Below are 24,165 nucleotides of genomic sequence, written 5' to 3'. Positions count from 1 at the left end.
TGCTGCTTGGCCTGCTGTGTTCATCCAGCTCTGCACCTTGTTGTCTCTGTAATAGATGTTGTTGGTTTGATGCACTTTACTGATTGCAGCAATACTTTGGATGCACCTTAAGCATTTAAATGCTTCTTGACTGCCATATAGCTTCTTGCTTATCTCCATCTTTCAACAAAGTGTCAGTGGTATGATCCTTTTTCTTGTCAAGAAGGTTCTTCCTAAAGGCATAAACTAATTGGTGTTGAAACGATCATGAATTCAATTAGCCTCTTTGACAGTTGCTCTTGGTTTGATATTTCTTTTCAAAAGAGACAGGGAGAAAGATAGCCATATTTATTTCTTCAGTACACTCATGCCCTTTGCTGCAACATCTTCTTACAAACTGGTCAAGAGACTCTTGGTGTTTCTGTCTGAACGACATGTGTTTGAGTCTGTTAATCCTGAAGTTAATTCTTATCTTGAGCACTTTTTTGACTAACGCAGTTCTAGAAATTGCCTCTTGAAAGTACATATACTATAATTAATAATAAATTAGCAGGGTGCTCCGGCTCCCTCTCACAGTCCAAGGATGTGCAAGTTAGGTGAATTAGCCATGCTAAATTGCCCATAGTGTCCAGGGGAGTGCAGGCTAGGTGAGTTAGCCATGGGAAATGCAGGGTAGCAGGATGGGTCTGGGTAGGATGCTCTTCAGAGGGATAGTGTGGACTCGATGAGCGAAATGGCCTGCAGAGTTTCTATGATTCCAGCTGCTGAAGGTGTCCATTTGTTTGAACTCTCTGATGCCCAAGGCTGTTGCCCAGTTGATCTTCAATTAGATTTCCAAGTATGTGTCACCAAGATCTTCAAGCTATTCTTCCTAGACAGCCACCATTGCCTCCTAACAATCCAGTACGGTGAATTTGTCCAATGTTGCAATGCTCATGTTATCACTAGTAACATGCAAACCTAGGCGTAGATAACATGGTACTAAAAATCCAATAGATGCTATTATGGCTGGCTATCATATACAATTATTACATTTACAGGCACATCAATGTCTGGTTCGGTTTTTTTTTTCAGATAAAGAAGGAGAGCATTTTTCTGGAAGCATGACATACTTCAAATGATCCTCGATAAGATGACAATCAAGATTTTTATACTTTCAGGACATATGTTATGATAAAGTGCATATATCATGAGCATGTCTCTTAAAGGTATACCTAATGCTGCCAGTAAGACACAACTCAACTATTTCCTCAATGCTTTCTCCTCTCCCCTCTCCTCCTTTATCCTTTGTTGAAAGAAGGTCAGCTACAAGTGCTTAGGAGAGAGGAGCAACTAAAGTAGCAAGTGACAGGCTGGGCATTCAATCAGCTTTAAATAGTGCCTGAAATCAGATCTGCCTCCTTCTTACTTTCAAACCATATAGGTAACGTGCATGCTGATATCTTGATCAAGATGATGTACGTTGGCACAATGGATGCTGTAGGATCAAATTTTGCAATCATTCCTTTAGGTTCTTTATTACCCTTAAGAGATATGTACGCTTTGTAAATACTCAAGGAATCTGGTTTACAGATCACACTAATTCTGCCTGTTATAAGCACAAGAAGATAGGAAATTAGAGCAGAAGTAGGCAAATGGCAGATCCTGGAACATACATGACAAATTCTCATTTCGTTTGATTTATTTAGTGTTTGAGAATCAATTGTAGCCTTGAATAGATTCGATGACTGGGCAGCAGTAACCCAAACATTCTAAAGATTCACAACCTACTGAATGAAGGGATTTCTCCATATCTCTGAATCAAGTGGTTGCACCCAATTCTAAGATTGCCTCCTTGTCTTAAATGCTCCAGATGAGGGAGACAGTCTCTCAGTATCTACCTCTTACCAAGCCCTCTTGTTATGTTTCAACACGGCCACCTCTCATCCTTCAAAACTCCAAATGCAAAACAGAGAAAATGGTGGGGCAGGAAAACTAGATGAAGTGTAGAACTAATTAATGGGATGATGACACAAGGTAAGAAAAAGTGATAATTAAGCTTTTTTGCACCACTGGCCCGGGCACACCTATTCATAGACAAATACAGCATTTGTTTTGTGGGACCCACAAAATTAGGGATTATTAAGGAAAGTATATAATCTTAATATTAGGGAATTATACAAAACAAAGGGAGCTCATTTGGCCCCTACTGACGTTTTGGAAGAGTTAATTGATTAGTCTCATGTCCCTGCTTCCACTCCCTGCGTCCCCGGGCCGTAAATCTGCAGGCTTTTTTCCCCTTAATTAGGGATCTGATTCGCTGTTCAAAATTAGTGAAGTTAAAGTCAACATAGTCCCACACTCTCAGTAGAGACAAAGTAGTGGTGAATTTACCCTGAGGGTCACCACATTGCAGGTAAGGAGCAAGACTGAATCAGTGGACAGTTCAGAGCCACCTCAGTCAGTGTAGGAACTGAACCTTTGCTTTTGGCATCACTCTGTATTGCAAACCAGCTATCTAACCTAACCAGCATTGTCCCAAAGTAAAATAGAATCTGTTTCTACCACTGCTTCAGGCATATTAAATTGTATCCATTGGGTGCTCAAGTTTTTGGAGCGTGACATGAATCCATCACCACTGAAAGATAAACTGTAGCAAGATGAACAGAAATGCTGTTCTCAATCTAAGGCAATTGTGTAGTTGGAAGTGGCTCAGAGACAGGTTGCATCAGTTTAGTGTAACCTTTGTGAAATGCACTGAGAGCAGAGGCTACCTCCTCCAACAATTTAATCCATTTGAAACTTTTAATACTTTAATTCACAGTAAGGCACAACTCAGTGTCTTTGTAACAAAAAGCATGCAATATTTTATCTGTTGAGGCACTAATTAATTGTCACAAGTGCACAATTAGCAATGTTAAATGCCAACACAGAAGCCTGAATAAAGCGCAGAATGCGCAGGGATTTTCATGGCCAGTTTACTGGTTTGTATGACTGCACAGAGAGCAGGCTGACAATCTGTTCCTTCAGATCAAAGCTTTTATGATGAACATTTAAAGAGCTAAGATATTGTACCAGTGATATTGAGACTTCACAGACTAAACTAGTTGCAATACACTTCCGATTATTTTATATCCGTATTGTTCTGCATTGACACTTTTAAGCAATTGACTGCTGTGCAGGTCAAGGGGCAGGAAACGATTTTAATGTTTCGCTCGGAGTTCTAATCACTGGCACTAGTGGCACTATACAATTACGCTTGGCAGAAATGTTTTCCAAACATGTCACGACCTTTGACAGTGCATGTTGTGTTTTTGCTGCAAATCTGGGCTGATAAGACATCTCTTGCAGTAATATTTGTATTTATATAACTGATACCATTTCCTAAAACAACAGCCCAGAGAAGGTACAATGAGCACTTTAGTTTTTAAGAACTTTTCTCTGTGCGTTTCTTTCCTGTTAGCTGTTTGTGTATGTGGGCCTGTGTAACAATTATGCACAGCCTGAGATGTGAACATTTCCATTGCATCGGTGCTAGAAGTTGTCAACTCATTTTTGTAACACTTGGCATTGAAAAGTAGGATTATAAAACTATAGTTTGCCATACTTCCTCCCACTTGTAAATGGCCTAGATCTGTGAATTAACTATATTTTACTTATTTGCTTTCATTTAAAGGATATTTAATTTGTTTTTTTTTAAATGGATGTTGTACTTCATGCATGTGAATCTCGAAGCATTGCAATCCTGATTTTATGTCTCAATTAAGGTTAGTTGGCAACAAATGAAAACCTTGGCTGAATTTCACCACCTCCTATTATCACACTATCCACTGTCTCCAATGTCATGGATGCTGAGTGTGATTGTAAACAGCATCCCCCCACCCCACCCTGTTACCATATTTTAGCTGAGATCAGTAAAAAAAGCAGTCTGAAAGCATGAGATAACAAGGTGTAGAGCTGGATGAACACAGCAGGCCAAGCAGCATCAGAGGAGCAGGAAAGCTGACGTTTTGGGCCTCGACCCTTCTTCAGAAAAAAGCATGTACAGCTAAGTTCCACATTTAACTGTGTAACTCACAAACAAACCACTAAGGGTGCTGTTTTGCTCTCACTTAAACTTATGTGCCTTCTGGTGCTCAGAAGGTGAGATGGCAAGAAGCAAGAATGGTTTGAGGTAAAACTATTGCAAGTCTATTAAAGGAGTCAGCAGTCAGGGTTAAATCCAATAAACTCATAAATTCACAGATTCATACACTGCAGAAAAGACCCTTCGGCCCATTGAGTCTGCACTGACATAACTACCAGCAAAAGTGCGCTAATCCCTGTAATTTCCCGCACGTGTCCCATATCTTTGACTGTTTTGATATTTGAAGTACTCATCCAAATATTTTTTAAAGGTTGTAAGGTTTCCGGCTTCCATTGCCTTCCCAGGCAGTGTATTACAGATTCCCACCACCCGCTGAGTGAAAAAGTTATTTTTCTCGAATCCCCCCGAATCTCCTGCCCCTTAGCCTAAAACTATTTTTTGTCCTCAACCAAGAGAATAACTGCTCTCTATTCACTCTGTCCATACCCCTCATAATCTTATACACCTCAGTCGTGTCCCGCCTCAGTCTTCTCTGCTTGAAAGAAAACAATCCAAGTCTATCTAGTCTTTCCTTATGGCTCAATTTCTCCATTCCATGCAACATCCTAGTGAGACTCCTCTGTACCCCCTCTAGAGCAATCATATCTTTTCTGTCGTGAGGTGATAGATAGTTTTTTTTTACCACTATACTTCCAAACCTCAAAACATGGAACTCCCACTGTATCATCAATCTGGAAAATAAAGAAGGGTTAATTTTTCATGTAGAGAACGTTGGTGCTATTCAGCACTTAATTGTCTATCCCTTGAGACCATGTAGCAAAGTAAACAGGAAATATGCTGCATGATTTATTATTGAGCAGTAGTGGGAATGCTACAAGTTAAGTATTATTCATGACGTTGCTTCATAGTGTAACCAGGAGGTCGCAATCTTATCAGAATTGGGGACTTAATCAAGTTTCATTTGTAACAGTACATAATCCATCTGGTTAGTTTGAATCTTTTCCTAGCTACCCACAAACCGTGTTCTCCCTTGTTAGCTAATACAGAGCCACATAATAACTGCTACTGATAGTGCCATTCTAATGCTTCACTCATCTGGTCTCCCTGCTATTTTATGGTAAATGTTAATTGTTTTGCTTTAAATGAATTGGAATAGCAAACAAAGGAATGTCAAGCCAAATGAGTTCTGTGATCACTGTCAGTTCAAATGCTCAGTTTAACTTAACAGGAATCCAAATTAAGCAGCCAACATAGCGATAGACATAGTTTGAGCCATAATTTGTCAAGGGCATTTAACAGTATGTACCATTAGTTGGACTTCACTTACAGAATAGGCTTTTAAGTTCTCTGCACAGCAAGTTGCTGAAAGTTGATCATGTCACAGTCAGAGAAACTAAACCTTTGGAGCCAGGGTGAACAGTGCAAATAAATGTGAATCTTCTTTAGCATTCAGGTTGAAGGACGAGTGTGCAAAAGAATGAATTCAATGTGAAATCAGGTAGAGAAAAGTAATTAAAGAGGGAAAGAAAGATTAAGTTAAAATAGAAAAAAAAGAGACAAAAACGAAAATAAAAAGGAATTAAATATTTAAATTTGACATTTTTACAATGACAATCAATTAATTCCATATATGCTCGCATAAGTGTTGGGGTTTTCAGATCAAATTTTTAGGGAATACTAACTTATAGTTGAGTAATACAAACATATGAATGTACCTGTTAGGAGCAGGAAGAGATGGCAAGGTGTTCAGTGATTAGCACTGCTGCCTCACAGTGCCAAGGACTTGGGCTCTGTTCCAGCCTCGGGCAACCGTCTGTGTGGAGTTTGCACATTCTCCCCGTGTCTGTGCGGGTTTCCTCCCACCGTCCAAAGATGTGCAGGTCAGGTGGATTGGCTGTGTGTCTGGGGTGGGAAATGCAGGGACAGAGTACGGGGTGGGTCTGGGTGGGATGCTCTTTGGAGGGTTTGTGTGGACTCAATTGGCCAAATAGCTGCTTCCACACTGAAGGGATTCTCTTCGAAACTTGCCTGTCTCTTGAGATTGACATCTAATAAATCATGGTTGATCTAGTTATCACACATTTTATCCTACTCCAATAAACTTTCATCCTCTTACTTCACCAGTCTATCTATCCCCACCTTAAAAATATTGAAGTATTCTGCTTTTTCACATTTTGGGAAGCGATTTCTATAGACTCGTAACCCTCTGTGAGGAAAAGTTCTCCTTATCTCTGTCTTAAATGGGTGACTCCTTATTTTTAGACATTGATAAAACCAGACCCCAATTTGTTATAACAAGGTGTAGAGCTGGATGAACACATCAGGCCAAGCAGCATCAAAGGAGCAGGAAAGCTGACATTTCGGGCCTAGACCCTTCTTCATATGGTTCAGATTGAGATACACCAAATTGTAATTGTTCTCCCAGGTCATAGAGTCATAGAGATGTACAGCACAGAGACAGATCCTTCATCCAACTCATCCATGCCAACTAAATATCTTAAATTAATCTAATCCTGTTTGCCAGTACTTGACCTAAATCCCTCTAAATCCTTCCTATTCATATACGCATCCAGATGCCTTTTAAACGTTGTAATTGTACCAGGTTCCACCACCTCCTCTGGCAGCTCATTCCATACACGCACCACCCTCTGGTCCTTTTTAAATCTTCCCTCTCTCACCCTAAACATTCACGCTCTAGTTTTGAACTCCCTACCCTGGGAAAAAGACCTTGACTATTTACCCATCCATGCTCCTCACAATTTTATAAATCTCTATAATGTCACCCCTCAGCATCTGGCACTCCAGGGAAAATAGCCCCAGCCTATTTAGACTCTCCCTATAGCTCAAACCCTCCAATCCTGGCAACATCCTTGTAAATCTTTTCTGAACTCTTTCAAGTTTCACAACATCCTCCTATAGCAGGGAGACCAGAATTGAATGCCATATTCCAGAAGTGGCCTAAGTGTGGAGTGATAAACTGTTCTCAAATAATATGGTCCGATGGAATGCCTAAGAACTAGTAGGATGATGGAACAGCTGATGGATAGATTAACTAAGGGTGAATTTGTTGGGATTTTTTGTATAAATGTGGGGAGCTAACAATCAGCAGGGTCTGAATTTTAGGCTATGAGGTTAACTGAAACAAACCTCTCATTAAAAGTATGGGCTTGGACTGTGTTTAAAGACAGTTATTTTCTAGTCTTTAACAATTGCAGCAAATGATGGTTGAGTTAACACATAGAGTCTCAGGGTATGGTTATCCACCTCGTATTTCTAAAAGTGAACCTTATGACCAGTGGAAGAGTGGAGTAACCTTGCAGACTTGGGGAATTATTTTCCAAAGAAGATACAAGGTACTATCTCAGCCCTTTCTTCATCACATAGAAGCAGGCTAAGCAGTAAAGTGTCTTTGCAATTGGAGCCTGAAGTTTTAAACAAGGTTGAAGGTTTGGACAAATTGTTGACATTCATGCATATAATTAGATTAGATTAGATTAGCCTTTATTGTCACATATACTCAATGAGTACGGTGAAAAGTTTACATGTTGCCACTTACAGCAACACATAGGTACAAAGGTATCTAGGTACAGCTTCTTTAGTTACAAGATCTTAGAAAATAGAGAAATTGAATGTCCAGTGTTGCAAAAATAAAAGTTCAGAACAACGGTCTTCCAACCCAGACCATGGTGGCACCTAGCCTCCAGTCCACACTGGGCCCTGGCTCCAGACTGCACTGGAGACTATGCCACGTCGGGAGGTCACCACACCACACCGGGAGGTCACCACACCGAGAGGACACCACACTGCATCGAGAGGTCACCACACCACACCAAGAGGTCACTGCACCACACCGAGAGGTCACCACGCCACGCCACGTCAAGAAGTCACCACACCACACCGAGAGGTAACCAAACCACACCGAGAGGTTACCACACCGGGAGGTGACCGCACCACACCGAGAGGTCACCACGCCACGCCAGGAGGTCACCACACCACACCGAGAGGTCACCACGCCACGCCAAGAAGTCACCACACCATGTTGAGAGGTCACCGCACTGCACCGAGAGGTCACCATGCCACGTCAAGAGGTCAACACACCACACCGGGAGATCACCACGCCATGCCGGGAGGTCACCACGCCATGCCGGGAGGTCACCATACCATACCGAGAGGTCACCACGCCATGCAATGCCACACTAAGAGGTCACCACACCACGCCAAGAAGTCACCACACCATGTTGAGAGGTCACCACACCACACTGGGAGGTCACCAGGCCACGTCAAGAGATCACCACACCACACCAGGAGGTCACCACACCACACCAGGAGGTACCACACCAGACCAGGAGGTCACCACACCACGTCAAGAGGTCTCTAAGCCATGCCGGGAGGTCACCAGGGCACACAGGGGGCCACATGACCCCCCCCCATGCCAGGCTGGGTGTTCACCATGCCACGCCAGGATGCTGTTACTTGAGGTCGCTGTGCCAGGCTGGGTATATGCCATGACAGGCCAGGAGGTTGACATGCCATGCCAGGAGGCCGGTGCGCCATGCAGGAGGCCACTATGGGAGGCTGCTGTGCACTGCAAAAGATTATGAAAAAGATGATTTATTGACTGCTTACGAGGCGTGATCAGATTTTGACAAATTTAGAAGTTTAGAGTGAGGATTGTACCATGGAAAAGTATATAATGGAAATCAGTAGATTGTATGTAAGACTGCAGAAATTTAATTTGAAAGTTCCCAAATCAGTGCTGGTATTTAAATTATTGGGCTGTATCGAAGTGTCAAGTACAGATGGGTTTCTAGTTTTGAGACAAGTTTAATTTATAGACAAAAATGCACTGCTGAAATAAATGTCAAAAGCAAGAAAGAAGTTCCTCTGAAAGCATTTCTTTCCAGCAGAATTTGAAGCCCAAAAAGGCAATCAGCAATACAAAAATGGAGGACTCGTGTTAACAAATTGATACAGGTTTCAGCCAACAATACAAAAGGAAGATTGTAACTAGTAGGACTGAGGACAGAAATGCTATTGATTATTTTGAGAAGTGAACACAATTTGGGATTTACACATAGAGAATGAGCCATAGAAATGCTCAGGATGTCATCAATCAATATTTCAGGTGTGATTCAAAGTACCATTATGCCATGAATAATCCCAAATTGTATAATGAAGTATTCAAAACTAAATATGGAATGGAAAATTTAGAGGAATAACATGGGGATATAGATCAAGGAAAGGAAATGCATTGGTAACAAGAAGTTTCAGATACTGAATGCTTGTCTACAATGTGCAGAATAGACTGGCTAAAATGCTATCTAAAGTCTCTAAGTAATAAGGATTAGGACAAAGTTAGAGAATTTGAGAATTCCACCAGTTTAGAATGAAGAATCCTAACACACTAACATCTTTGAAAAGTGTGGTAATCCTTTGTAAAATAGCCAAGTTCAAGAACAACTTCCCTGCTGCTATTAGACCACTGAATGGACCTCTCTAACTTCAAGTAATGTTGATCTTGCTAATGAGATAGTAGGAACAGCAGATGCTGGAGAATCTGAGATAACAAGGTGTAGAGCTGGATGAACACAGCAGGACAAGCAGCAGAGGAGCAGGAAAGCTGACGTTTCGGGCCTAGACCCTTCTTCAGGGTCATCCTCAGTGCAGCCTCTGATGAAGCGTCGGTGTGTTTTCCCGCCTGATTTTTAAACTCTGGGGTCCGTTGTGATGGATTGCCTCACTTCCGGGTTTCCTTCATTAAATGCCTTCATTAAAGCCAAAGCCTCACAAAGCAATCAGTGAGCCTTAAGCCATAAGGTAAGGTCGTCAGAAACTAGTTTCAATTGCTGTAGAGTGACATTGTTCATTACGAGAGAGAGGGCCTTCAAAATGGACAGGGCAGGGGACGGGTGTTCATTAAGACTGAAAAACAATAATTGTACAGCATGGGAACCAAGTTATTTGGATGTACATTTCAATGTTGTTTAGAATGGATAAGAAATTTGTAGATTCTAAAGAAGTTATACAAAAAAGCAAGAACAACAAAGCTGGAGAGAATTTGGAGTGTACTCATAGGTGCCAGATGGGATGCAATCACTCCTATTGCATAGATGGATAGTATAGAAAGGGTGTCTCTTAATAGGACTTTCAAGGCTAAAGCAAGGCCAGACACTTGAAGCTTTGAAAAAAATGTGGGAGGATCAAGATATAAGAATAAATTCATCACCAGAAGGAAAAGCGATTTTGAAAATGTTCTTGGCTTTGTTAGCAAGAAATGTTTGGGAATGTAAATCTATAGATATTAAAATTACATTACTGCAGGGAGTTCAGCTCAATGAAGAAGTGTTTCTTTTTCCTCCAAAAGAAGGCACCAAACACAGTGGGAACACTCCAGAAGTTAAATAAATGTGTATATAGTCCAATCCTCTAGAGTTTGGTAATTCTCAGTAAGTTCTGTCTTATTAAAATTGCACAGTCTTCAGTCTAAGCCAGTTTTACTGGTATCATGAGAAACAGCTTTCAGGCATCTTTAAGATGCACATAGTTTTTATTTAATGGGATGGGAGTAATGAATTTGGAAACATTGAATTGGCTTAAAAAGTCAAAGTTAGAAGTCAGGTTTCTGGAGTTTTAGGTACATTGGATTGTAAATTAGGCACATCAGATCAAGGGTCATTCTGTATCAATAATTTTGGTTGAAAAATGTTAGCTCCATTATTATTAGTCAAAGTATGTCCCCACATAAAGATGCAGCATTATTAATAACTGAAACAGAGGAATTGCAAAGTGTAATTGGACAACCAAATTGACTGTGCATTCAAACCAGGGCAGTTTCTAGTTTTGAAGTCTTAGAGTTGAATACAACTTTGAAAAATCTCAAGGGGGAGCTATTATGCAGGTGAACAAGTATTGAAAAAATTTGAAAATGGACCATTGTGCTCAGAAGTTTCCAGCTCTGGGGAGATGCCGGAACAAGAAACATTGGGCTGAATCTTATGAAGTCCAAGTTGTGTTGAGTTTTTTGATAGGTTTCTTGCCATGAAGCCTAATGGATTGTCTCACTGTATCCAAAATGGCCACATTAATTACCTATTAAGTCCATATGGCCTCTCTCATGTAGGATGTCCACCCATCTTACATGCAGCATTCTCAGAACAACTTGCCATTGCCAAGATATCCCAGAATTCACAGGAATCCTTTGCCCCAGACCAACTTTCATAGGCTGTTGTCAATCCTTCACAGTTTGCCCTAGTGTATAACATGAACTGGCTCCTCTTGGTTAATCAACAAATCTTCACCCACTCCCTCACCTCCTCTCTCCCCAACCCCCAATGCTCCAATTGTTAATAACAAGGTTAATTCTAAAAGGATCCCTTCTCTTGTGGATACAGTTATCTTGGACACGAATGAACTTATGTTTTTAAAGGAACCAATTTTAATTAGGCTTCATGAGTTAATGAAAAATGAGTTCATGGGTGAATAAATCCTGGATAAGTTAGTAATGTGAAACATAGATGTACAGAATAGAAAAAAAAGGTGAGTACAAAAAGATAAAAGTTTTTTTTTAAGAAAACACAGTTATTTGGACCAGTCTTTGAATTGTTTGTGAAGAGTGGATAGTTGAATGTTGCACCTATTGCAGTGCAGCTTACCAGCAGCATTGACATTAATTACCAGCAGCATTGACAGTAATAGTTGATCAATTTCACGATGCCAGTTTAGTTGAAATTCTATCATTCTGACTCATTTTCACTATGATTAAATTCACCAATTAGGGTGAGAAAGTCTGACTAGCTTACTTCTTGCGCTTGGAATCTGAATCCTTTACCTGCAACACAGGAGTGATTAGGGGCTATTCTTTGACTGTGACTTTGAGAGCATGTTAGTGCTCAAAGCCAGGCTGGTAGACATAACGTTCAGTCCCACTAGCACCCTCCAATAAGACCGAAGCTGGCTTTTTAACCCCTGTTCTTGTGTATTCTTCAAAGTGAAAAACACAAAATGGTTTGGGATATAATCTGCAAGGGGTGGCCTGCTGCTGAATAGTGGGGTCATCAGCTCCTCATTATCTTTGCAATGACAAGAAATCACAGTTCAGTTTGTTTCAAATTTCCTTGGCACTTCTGGATGTTGGATCTCATTGCTCCCACATAGACATTTCCCAGCCAGCTACTGAACTTACATCTGGAGCTATCTTCTCTTTTTCTAGAAACACATTTTGGAACAACAAGCTAAACTTTTGTCAGGGGGTTCTGACCTATGGTCATGACAACAGTGAACCTTAACTCTAGATTCTTAACAAGAGGAAACATTCTTTCCACATGCAGCCCGTCAAGATCTTGCAGGTTTCAATCAAGTTGCATCTAACTCTTCTTAACTCCAGTGGATACAAGTTTAGCCTGTCGTGATATTATTCTAGTAAACCTTCTCTGAAAACTTTCCAACGCATTTACATCCTTCCTCCAATAAGGTGACCAATAATGCTCATACAGTCATACTCATCCCTTGCTAACTTAATCATAACTTCCTTAGATTAGCATTCAGTTCTCCTTGCAATAAATGATAATATTCTATTAGCTTTCTGAACTAATTGCTGGACCTGAATATTAACCTGTTGTGATTCATGCACTGGAACTTTGAGATCTATTTGCCTCTCAGAGCTCTGTAAGCTCTCACCATAAAGATAATAAGCTTTGTTTTTAACCTTCCTGTCAAAACTAACAATATCACATTGAATTCCCTTTGCTAAATATTTTCTCACTCACCCAACCCATCCATATCCCTTTGCATCCTTCTTATGCCCTCTTCCCAACTTACTTTCCTAGCTGGCTTCGTGCCATCAGCAAGACATTTATACAATTTGTAAAAAGTTGAGTTCCCAGCACTGGTTGCTGTGGCACACCACTGTCTACATCTCAACAACCAGAAAATAACCCATCTATGACATCTCTACTTTCTGTTATCTAGCCAATCTTCTATCCATGCAAATATGTAACCCCTATTCCATGAGCTTTTATTATCAGTAATGACATTTGTTATGACATTTTATCAAATGTCTCTAGAAGTCTTAGCACAGTACAGCCACACATTGTCCCTTATCCACAACACATGTCACTTCTTCAAAGAGCTCCAATAAATTGGATAATAAGGTTTCCGTATCACAAAACAATTTAAATTCTGCCTTAAAAAGCTATAACTTCTGTAAGTGCCCTCCCACAATATCTTTAATAATTGTTTCCAATATCTTCCCAGAGATAGATGCTAAACTAATCAGACCGTAGTTTCCTGTTTTCTGTCTTCCACCACTCCCATCTCCCAAGTTTCACCATATTCGCTGTTTTGAAATCTAATACAACCTTCCCTGATTCAAGAGAATTTAGGGAAAATTAAAACTAAGCCATCAACTATCTCGGGGGTGTTGCCTGGGTCTCCTTGTGGCGTCGGTCTGTGACTCTATGTGACTCTTCGGCATCATGCGTGTCCGCCCGGCATTCCGACAGTGGGAAGGTTGGGTCTTTGAGCCCAAAGCTGTGAAATGGAATACTTTCTCTCTGTTTTAAATTTTTTTTTTATTATGCTAACGTGAAAGGTCTGATCTGAACTTTTTAAAAAATTTATTATATGATTTTGTATTTTAGAAGACCTGTAATGCTGGACTTTTTTTTATTTTCTGTCTTTTTAATAAGCATTTGTACTCAAGAATTTGTACCTAGGTACCTTTTTAATCTAAGATGGCGTCATAAGTGGTGACTTGTAAATTTTTCACTGCACTCATCTGAGTGCATGTAACAACAAAGCTAATTTAATCTCACTAGCCACTTCTTTCAAGATCCTAGAATAAAATCCATCAGGACCGGGGGAGGGGGATGTTGAAGTAGTTTCATGTCAAAGCCAATGAATTTTCTGTGACAGGATCGCACCATTTTGGAGCAACCTCACTTTCTGAGACTGTCACTCTCTTGCTGCTCCCCTGCCTGACTCTCCCATTCGCATGCCTTTTACTTGCGTCTTGTTTCCAAATCCTGAGCTCCTGTTCATTGACATGAAATGGAGGCCTAAACAGTCAACACAAAAGATAGAGTTAACCTGCAGGGGAATGAGTGTTAGGGAGAAAACAACTGGATTTTGCTGGCCAAATGTCAGGGCTTTATTTTCACATGAGTCAATTATTACTTGAATTTATACTGTATTGGAAGGAATGCAACGTTACACTTGTAATGTTCAGTGACAGAATGTTTGACTGACATTAAATTACTCTTGTTGTGATTGAAATGAGGAATATGTGGATCATGTGAAAGCTGTTACTTCACAAACAGGGCAGGAATAAAATATACCTGGCCACTCAAAGCTGCCAGAAACCACGGGTTCTCCCCCTCCGCCTAGCGCCAAAGAAACCTCAGAGACCAAAATGGATGCAATCTTGATACCAATACCACCTGGAGAAGAGGAGAATCTATCCTGAGACACTCCGGGTGCAAGAGACAGGCTACAATTCGGTACATGCTATCCAAATCCAAGTCAGAGTTGGAGGAAACAGACCCGGTGTGAAAATGTCCCAGGAGGAGCTACAAGAAAAAGAATAGGCCTACATTCCCGGACATGGGGAGTGGTGAAGGGATGTAGCGATTGGAACGAGGGCCAGGTGGATCTCATTGAGTATGAGTTCCCTGATAGGAGTTGTTAACCTGAGCCAATCAGGGAGCCCTGGCTAACGGATATAAACAGGAGTCTCAGAGAGTCTTCTCTCTCTAAGGACCGGCTTTGAACTGGCTTATCAGAGTCATACAGCATAGAAATAGTCCCTGTGGTCCAACAAGTCCATACCAAACATAATCCCAAACTAAGCTAGTTCACCCTGCCAGCTGCTGGCCCATATCCCTCCAAACCTTTCTTAATCATGTATTTATCCAAATGCCTTTTAGATGTTGTATTTGTGCCCATATCCACCATTTCCTCTGGAAGCTCATTCTACTCACGAACCACGCTCTGCGTAAAAAAATTACCCCTCATGTCTTTTTTGAATCTCTCTCCTCTCACCTTAAAAATGTGCCCCCTAGTCTTGAAATACCCCATCCTAGGGAAAAGACAACTACCATTAACCCTATCTATACTCCTCATGATTGTGCACATGTAAAAAGAGGGTGACTTGGTGATGGGATACCAGCCTCTCCGCAGTTATGTCAATCTTTATCAGATTATTGAAAGGTTACCAGCATCTGACCGAACAAGACTCAACATTCCATGTTGCGTTTTCTTCACATTTATCGTGTAAACACAGTGACTTCACACCACTTTATCCATTCCAGTGTGGAGCCAGGTAACAAGATGCCATCTTGTTGAAGCTAATGGAACAGCATAACACAGAAACAACTTTTTGATATTTGCAATTAACTGTGTATCTGCCTGAATTTTCTTTTAAGCATTTTCACATTAATAATAGCAAGCGCTATTCACATTACCATTATCTTAACATTTTGGCTCATGAACAGACAGGCAAATAATTGGAGAATATATTCTATCTAAAATAATTCAACATCTGTCTGAAAATAATATGGGAACATTTATTTCCATACATAAATTTTGTCAAATATTTATCCCATTTTGGTTTGTTCTCCTTCTCTCTGTAGATACTTCAATAACATTATTCCTTCTGGAGGAACTTCATGCCTGCTACTGGGAGCTGATAATGCTGCCAGTTCAAATTCTGACCTGGGCCTTCAGGAGTATATCCAATTAATTCACCATCTTGGTGTGAAGCTTCATATGCCAGGGCCGCATAGCCATAAAATCTCTCCGATTGGGTGGATCACTGAAAGAATCCAAAGAATAAAGAAAGGAGAGACTATTCTAGAAACACTGCATATGTTTTACTGGGACAAACTAGGTAAACAAAAGTATAATGCGGTGGAAGGCACGTTCATTTCAATGAAGTGAATATCAGAGAGATATATAGCTGGTGAACAAATCAATGTTAAACATTTGACACAGTTACCCAAAGACAACATTCTCTTCTCCATCTTTAAAAAAAAGGTGCTTTTGCATCATATTATCTGGAAACTGATTAGGTATAAATAGTTTTAAAAATAGTTTTAAGTTCCCTTTTGCTCAACATACACTTCCTCAGAAACCCACAGTAGATATCACCATATTTAGATGGATATATGTAGAATATTTCATGGATATGTAAAAAAACGCCGTGGCAGTCCACTGTTAAAACACTTCTCAAATACAATAAGGTGGCAGCCCTTTGATTCCTTTGGGAATTGCATCAAATAATGCAACAAAGTAGCCACTGATATTGTTGAACTTATTCCACAGTCGAATGGTGTTTGTAGAACTCCCATCATCATTAATCAGTTGTCTCATGAGGGAATATCTCAGCTTTAATAGCAGATTGACAATTTTGTGTTTTGGTCATTTTGGCAATCAGACTTTGACAGTTATAAACTAGCAGTGGGATAATTACGGAAGAGTGTAAGAAAACAATTCCACTCAATGCTGAAATAAGTACAGAAATATTTTTCTCTGACTGGTTTATATTGCATGTTATTCAGCAGCACAAAGTGTGACATAGAACAGGGTCAATTGTAAGCAGAGCAACACAAACATATCTATGCATAATGAGTGATGTGCTTGGTCAAAGAGGTAGGTTTTAAGAAAGGGGTAGAGAGGTGAAAAGGTTAAGGTCAGGAAATTCCAGCATAGGACATCAGTAGCTGAAAGCATGTCTATCAGTAGCACAGCAATTAAATTCACAAGATTGAGGAATTAGAGAAGCACAGAGAATCTAGGCAGTTGTAGTATTTGAGGGAGATTTCAGGGATAGGCCAACTGAGAGCAAAAGGACATTTCAACGAAGGGATGAGAATTTTAACATTGAGGTTAACCATTCTCCACATCGTATTATTTTTTCTGGCTGCAGAAATGCATCTTGCTTATTGACCTCCCAAGAAGTGATGAGATAATCAAAGCAAGTTGAAATAATGGTCACTGCCAATATTTAGAATGAAGTAAATGTCTATCATGATTAACTTTTAATTGGTTCAAAGAAAGATAGTGATGGAGAGGAGCAGATGACCATGAATTTGTTTGCATGGTGCCAGTACCGTTATAAATTAGTAATGCCATTTCTGGAATTTCATACACCGTTAGTACTGGAGGTCTATTAGCACAGTGGACTTGTGCTGCCTCTGAGTCGGAAGGTCTAGGTTCAAGTCCCATGCCAGGACTTGATGGCCAAAGAAGGTGCATTCATAATGCAGTCGAACAGATTGATTATCAACCTGTAAATCCTTGCAACACACACAGGTGGTAAGAGTGGAAGGAATTCCTAGTGAACCATGTGATGGGAGAATGTTGGTATCCCTAGCTCCAGACTATATCATTCATGTGCATTCGATTCCCTGAGTGAACAATTAATTCACCATTAAACAAAAAGTGCATTCAGGAAGTTCTGGGCCATAGATATCAGTAGGATAAGAAATATAGAGAATAAACTTGTCACAAAAAAAATTAGCCATGATCTGGCAAATTGTTCCCCTATTGATAATACTTCTCATTTCTTCTAATTTCGCTTTTTTTAGAGAAATCATTTGAACAAGGAAACCTTCGTACAGGTTCCTGAGATTGTCTACTAAGCAGCCAACCTTAACTGTAAGTACTGGTGGTCTGTCTCACCATGGAAATTAACACAAACTAAGCTCAATTATGTCTTCAATCAATGTTTATTTTCTGCAGAGTCCGTGTCAATCCTAATTCAGTGGTAATACTCCTGCCTGTTGGACAGGAGGTTTGGGATCCTGCTCCATGTTTGAGCATAGATTTCAGGGGTGTCACTACAGCTGTACGGTTAGAGATGTTCTTTGGAGGACACACAAAAACCTTTATTTTAACCGACACCTTATGCAGGTAAGGCAGAGGAATTCAGGGCATGGTTCGGAAGATGGGACTGGGATATGATAGCTATTACAGAAACATGGCTCAGGGATGAACAGAACTGGTAGTTTAATGTTCGAGGGTATAGATGCAACAGGAAATCTAGAAAGGAGGCAAGAGAGGAGGGGGAGTGGCATTTTCGGTTGCAGATTACAGCTATATTTAGGGAGGATATTCCTGGGAGATCATCCAGTGAAGCTATTTGAGTGGAACTAGAAATAAGAAAGGGATGGTTACCTTATTGGGATTGTATTATAGGCTCCCCAATAGTCAGTGGGAAATTGATAAACAAATTTGTAAGGTGACCTCAGATATCTGTAAGAATGATAGGGTTATAATGGTCGGAGATTTTAACTTTCCAAACATAGACTGGGATTGCTATAGTGTTAAGGGTTTGGATGGAGAGAAAATTGTTAAGTGTGTACAAGAAAATTTTCTTATTCAGTATGTGGATGTACCTAATAGAGAAGGAGCAAAACTTGACATTCTCTTGGGGAATAAGGCAGGACAGGTGTCTGGGGTGTCTGTGGGGGAGCACTCTGGGGCCAGTGATCATAATTCTATTAGCTTTAAAATGGTGATGGAAAAGAATAGACTGATCTAAAAGTTAATGTTCTAAATTGGTGTAAGGCCAATTTTGATGGTATTGGGTAAGAACTTTCAAAATCTGATTGGGAGGCTATTCTCAGGTAAAGGGACAGTTGGAAAGAGGGAGCCTTTGAAAATGAGACAATGAGAGACCAGAGACAATATTTTCCTGCTAGGGTGAAGGGCAAGGCTGGTAGGTGTGGGGAATGCTGGATGACAAGAGAAATTGAGGCTCTGTTCAAGAAAAAGGAGGTATATGGCAGGTACAGGGAGCTGGATTGAGTGTATTCCTCAAGGAGTATGCTCAAGAGGGAAATCAGGAGTGCTGAAAGGGGATTTGAGATAGATTTGGCAAATAGGGTAAAGGAGAATCCAAAGAGATTCCACAAATACATTAGGGACAAAAGAGTAACTAAGGAGAGAATAGGGCCCCATAAAGATCAACAAGGCTATCTATGTGTGAAACTGCAGGAGGTGGGTAAGATATGAAAAAAGTATTTTGGATAAGTTTTAATGTGGAGAAGGACATGGAAGCTAGACAGCTTGGAGAAACAAATAGTGATATCTTGAAAAGTGTCTGTATTACAGAGGAGGTGGTGCTGGATGTCTTAAAACGCATAAAGTTGGTTAAAACCCTAGACCTGATCAGGTTTATTCCAGAACTTTGTGGGAAGCTAGGGAAGTGAATGCTGGACCTGTTGATATTTGCATCAATAGCCACTGGGTGAGGTGCCAGAAGACTGGAGGGTGCCTGTCGTGGTGTCATTATTTAAGAAAGGTGGTAAGGAAAATCCAGTGAACTACAGACTAGTGGGCCTGACATCAGTGGTGGGTAAGTTGTTGGAGGGGATTCTGAGGGGTATGATTTTCATGCATTTGGAAAGGTAAAAACTGATTAAGGATAGTCAGCATGGCTTTAGTATGGGAAATCGTGTCTCACTAACTTGATTGAGTTTTTTTGAAGAAGTGACAAAGAAGATTGATAAAGGCAGAGTGGTGGACATTGTCTACATGGACTTCAGCAAGGTGTTTGACAAGGTTCCACATGGCAAGGTTTAGATCACATGGAATCCAGGGAGAGGTAGCTACTTGGATAAAAAATAATTGGCTTGAAGGTAGGAGGTGGAGGGTGATGGTGGAGGATTGTTTTACAGGCTGGAAGCCTATGACCAGTGATGTGCCACAAGGAACAGTGGGCTGGTACTGCTTTTTGCCATTCATATCAATGATTTGAATGGTTTGTAAGTTTGCAGCTGACACTAAAATTGGTAGTGCGTGGACAGCGAAGACAGTTATCTCAGAGTACAATGGGGCCTTGATCAAATACACCAATGGGCCGAGGAGCGGCAGACGGAGTTTAATTTAGATAAATGTGAGGTGTTGCATTTTGGTAAGGCAAATCAGGTCAGGGCTTATATAACTAATGGTAGGGTCTTGTGGAGTGTTGTCGAACAAAGAGAACTTGGGGTGCAAGTTTATAGTTCCTTGAAGGTGGAGTCACAGGTAGACAGAGTAGTGAAGAAAGCATTTGGTATGCTTGCCTTTATTGGTCAGTGCATTGTCATGTTCTGGCTGTACAGGACATTGGTTAGGCCACTTTTGGAATATTGCGTTCAACTATGATCCCCCTGCTATCAGAAAGATGTTGTTAAATTTGAAAGGGTGCAGAAAAGATTTACAAGGATGCTGCTGGTGTTGGAGGGTTTGAGCCATGGGTAGAGATTGAATAGGCTGGGGCTATTTTCCCTGGAGCTTTGGAGGTTGAGGCATTATCTTATAAAAGTTTATAAAATGATGAGGGACACAGATAGGGTGAATAGCCAAGATCTTTTTCCCAGGGGAGTGTATTCCAAAACTAGAGGGCACAGTTTTATGGTGAGGGTGTGAAGAATAAAAAGGGATCAAAGGGGCAGCTTTTTCACGCAAAGGGTGGCGCGTATATGGAATGAGCTGCCAGAGGAAGTAGTGGCGGCTGGTGCAATTACAACATTTAAGAGGCATCTGGATGGGTAGAGGGATATGAAATGCTGGAAAATGGGACTAATTTATCGAGGATATGTGGTTAGCATGGACGAGTTGGACTGAAGGGTCTGTTTCTATGCTGTACAACTCTCTGACTGTATCAACTGGCAGTCTCGATAAACCAGCAAAAGTTATATACCTCAAATACAACAAAGTTTTCTGTGTTATTCTGTCCAATTATTATAGTTTTCTTAATTTGTTTACCTCATATATTTATACTTGTTGTTCAATTGAATGACCGCACAAAATATCAACAGTTGATTCAATTTCTCCTCAAATACCATGATCTACCACTATGTCTGAGTAGTTAGTTGAGAAGCCTATCCGTCAGTAAGTTTTATTCAAGGCAAAGCTGCATTATTATTTAAGTGATTTATGCTGTAAATAAAGTATGACAGTGATGTGTATACCCCCCAGATTGTTATTAATTCACAGAGTGAGAGCATCACTGGCTAGGCCAGCATTTATTGCCCAGAGGGCAGTAAAGAGTCAATCACATGACAGTGGATCAGGAGTCACATGTAGGCCCGACTCGGTAAACCAAATGGGTTTTTCCCCAACAATCATCAACACTTTCTTGGTTATCATTAAACTCCTAATTCCAGACTTTAATTGAATTCAAATTCTACCATCTGCCATGGCAGGATTCGAACCCAGATCCCCAGAACATTACCTGGGTCTCTGGATTAACTGTCCAGCAATAATATCACTAGGCCATCACCTCCCCATACTTAGTGTGTGTTTTTACATTGATTATGTGGACCTCTTCATCACCTGAAATATTTAATCAACTCCACACTCCTGGTCCCATAAGTGCTAGTTAATAAGAAGTCTGCTTTATTGAACTGTGGGTTTCTCAAGTATATGAATGAAAAAATCTCACACAGCTGCTTGAAAAGCTGAGTTCTCCTGGAGTCCTAAACAACATTTGTCTCTCAGTCAATGTCTGACCTCTCAGTCAATGTCTGAATGTCAGTAATAGAGTCATTTATTGTAGGTGCTGTCTTTGTACAAAATGGTTGCTAAGTCTCCCTCTGTTGTTGCAGTGGTTACTCATAGAAAATAAATAATTGGCCTTCTAGTGCTTTCGGGGTATTTTTGAGTTGTGAGAAGTACTGTCTAAATGTAAACATTTCTTTCACTGTCTGGCAATTCCAGAGCAGCCATCAAAGTTCATTTTTCTTGCCCAGGAATAAGGCAGCAATTATTACCCTAGGCTGTCTTAAATTGGTAAATTCTGAAAAGGTGAACCTTGGTGTTATTCCACTCCACAGTCAGTATAAGATCATTCGGTCTCTTTTATGCACAACTTTGAACATGAGTGGGTTGTTCTTCCTGGCCAAAATTTGTCCCTCAATCAGTATCCTAAAATAAATTTCATGTCACTATCATAGAATTCCTACAGTGTGGAAGCAGGCTACTCAACCCATCAAATCCACAGCAACTCTCCGAAGAGCTGTGTATTACATTGGCTGCCATATTTCCTACGTTACATACAATAATGATACTTGGAAAATATTTCAGTCACTGTAAAATACTTTGGAAAACCCTGTGGTGCTATATGAATGCAGGTTTTTCTAGGCCATAGAGTTGTTATGTGCAAATCATAATTAAAGGGACCAAATTCCCAAGGAATAAGTCTCAAAGACATGTGTAAGCCTGGGCAGGAAGAGTACCAAGTTAGCTTTATGCCTTGAGGCAGACTCTTGTGCTATAATTCTCAACTGAATCTTCAAATGAATTTTTAATTTATGTTAGCCTCCAGATGGTGGACAATATGAGGAAGGAATCAGCAGTATCTGAATCAAGCCAATGTCAGGACACATGAGCACATATCTTTTTCAGACAGATATAAAGATTGCTTGTGAATGTTTTCAAAAACAGGAAGGAAAGTGGTGGTGCTGGGGCAGAGATAGGCACAGCACATCCCTGGGAACCCTCTTATCAAACCATCTCTGTGACTCAGCTTTCTGACTCACACAGCTCCTTGTGTTTCCTGAAGACTAATCCTATTTCTGAGAAGATAGAAATTCAAGGTGGTTACAGCAAGTCATTAAAAACAAATTGAAAGAGGTGGTGAAAAGTTAAATGGTGAACAGGTATTAGCTCAGGAATCTTGGAATTGTTCCCCAGGTAAAAGAAAACATCTTTAAGGGAAAGTAATCTGCATATTTTTAAAAGGAATACACTTTCTGTATTAGTGCAAACAAAGACAAAGCAGTTCAACCACAGCAGAAATCACGGTCTGAACATGTTTTGAAGAATTTAGCTTTTCAATAATTGATACCTCCAAATTTTGGGATCTCTGTGCTCTAGCCCTGTTCTCCACTATTTGCACTGTTTTAAAATCTCTGCTGTATTTCTTCACCTTAAGATATTTTTGTGAGTTAAGGTGCTTCACTTCTCAGTTAACCATGGGACACCACAGCTTTAAATAACTTTATCTGCTGCTATGGTGTGCATTAGTCCTGTCAAATCTTGCTGATTGAGAGGAGAAGTCACTGTTGTTTAGAAATATAGCCTATTTGATGTATTGCATTCTGTAAAGTTAATGGAGGCTGACTTCCCTTGTGTACAGTTGGGTTGGTTCTCTGACACTATGGCACAGGTGGATCACACGCTCAGAAAGCAGCACATGGCATTTTGAGTGTTTTCACCCACTTTATGCCTTAGCCTCATGAAAAAATAAACTAATTTATGAATAAACAGTTAGCTCATTTGCTGAATGAATCTTTGTTTTTCTTTTTTCCATCTGGTGCTTGTATGGTTTGGGATCAAGGAGAGCTCCATTAACAGACCTTTGAGTATAGAAGTTGGGACGTCATGTTGAGATTGCACAGGACGTTGGTGATGCCTCTTCCGGAGTACTGTGCACTGTTATAGGATGTATATTATTAAACTGGAGAGGGTTCAGCAAAGATTTACCAGGATGTTGCCAGGAATAGAGAGTTTGAGACATAAAAATAGACTAGAGCAACTGGGACTTTTTCACTGGGGCATAGGAAGTCAAGGGATGAACTTATTTAGTTCGAAACTAAGGGGCATATTTTTAAGGTGAGAGGAGAAGATTTTTAAAAGAACATGAGAAGCAACTTTTTTATACAGAGAGTGGTCTGTGTGTGGAATGAACTGCCAGAGAAAGAGGTTGATGTAGGAACAGTTACAACGTTTGAAAGACATTTGGATGAGTACATGAATAGGAAAGGTTTGGAGGGATATGGACAAAGCGCAGGCAGGTAGGACTAGTTTAGTTTGGGAACATGGTTGGCATAGACTGGTTGGTCCGAAGGGTGTATTTCCGTGCTGTATGAACCTATGTCAAATTGATTTCTTAACGATGAACAGACTTTTTATGTCTTCTTTCATTATAGTTTTGTAATAGTGTACATTACTTTTATTAAAAAATTGTTTTAATAGGAAATTTCCCACAAATTTCTAAAACCATAGCTTATAGTACTTTTGTACATGCAGGACCAATATCTTTTTAAAATAATATTGGTTCTCAAGTACACTGAGTCAGATATAGATGTGAGAATAACAGATGGACTAATAACACTCACTATTCTTTATCCAAA

This window comes from Rhincodon typus, chromosome 11 (genome assembly GCF_021869965.1).
Source record: "Rhincodon typus isolate 14 chromosome 11, sRhiTyp1.1, whole genome shotgun sequence".
NCBI lineage: Eukaryota > Metazoa > Chordata > Chondrichthyes > Orectolobiformes > Rhincodontidae > Rhincodon > Rhincodon typus.
The sequence above is the reverse complement of the archived record's forward strand: the minus strand, read 5'-3'. Positions refer to the sequence as shown.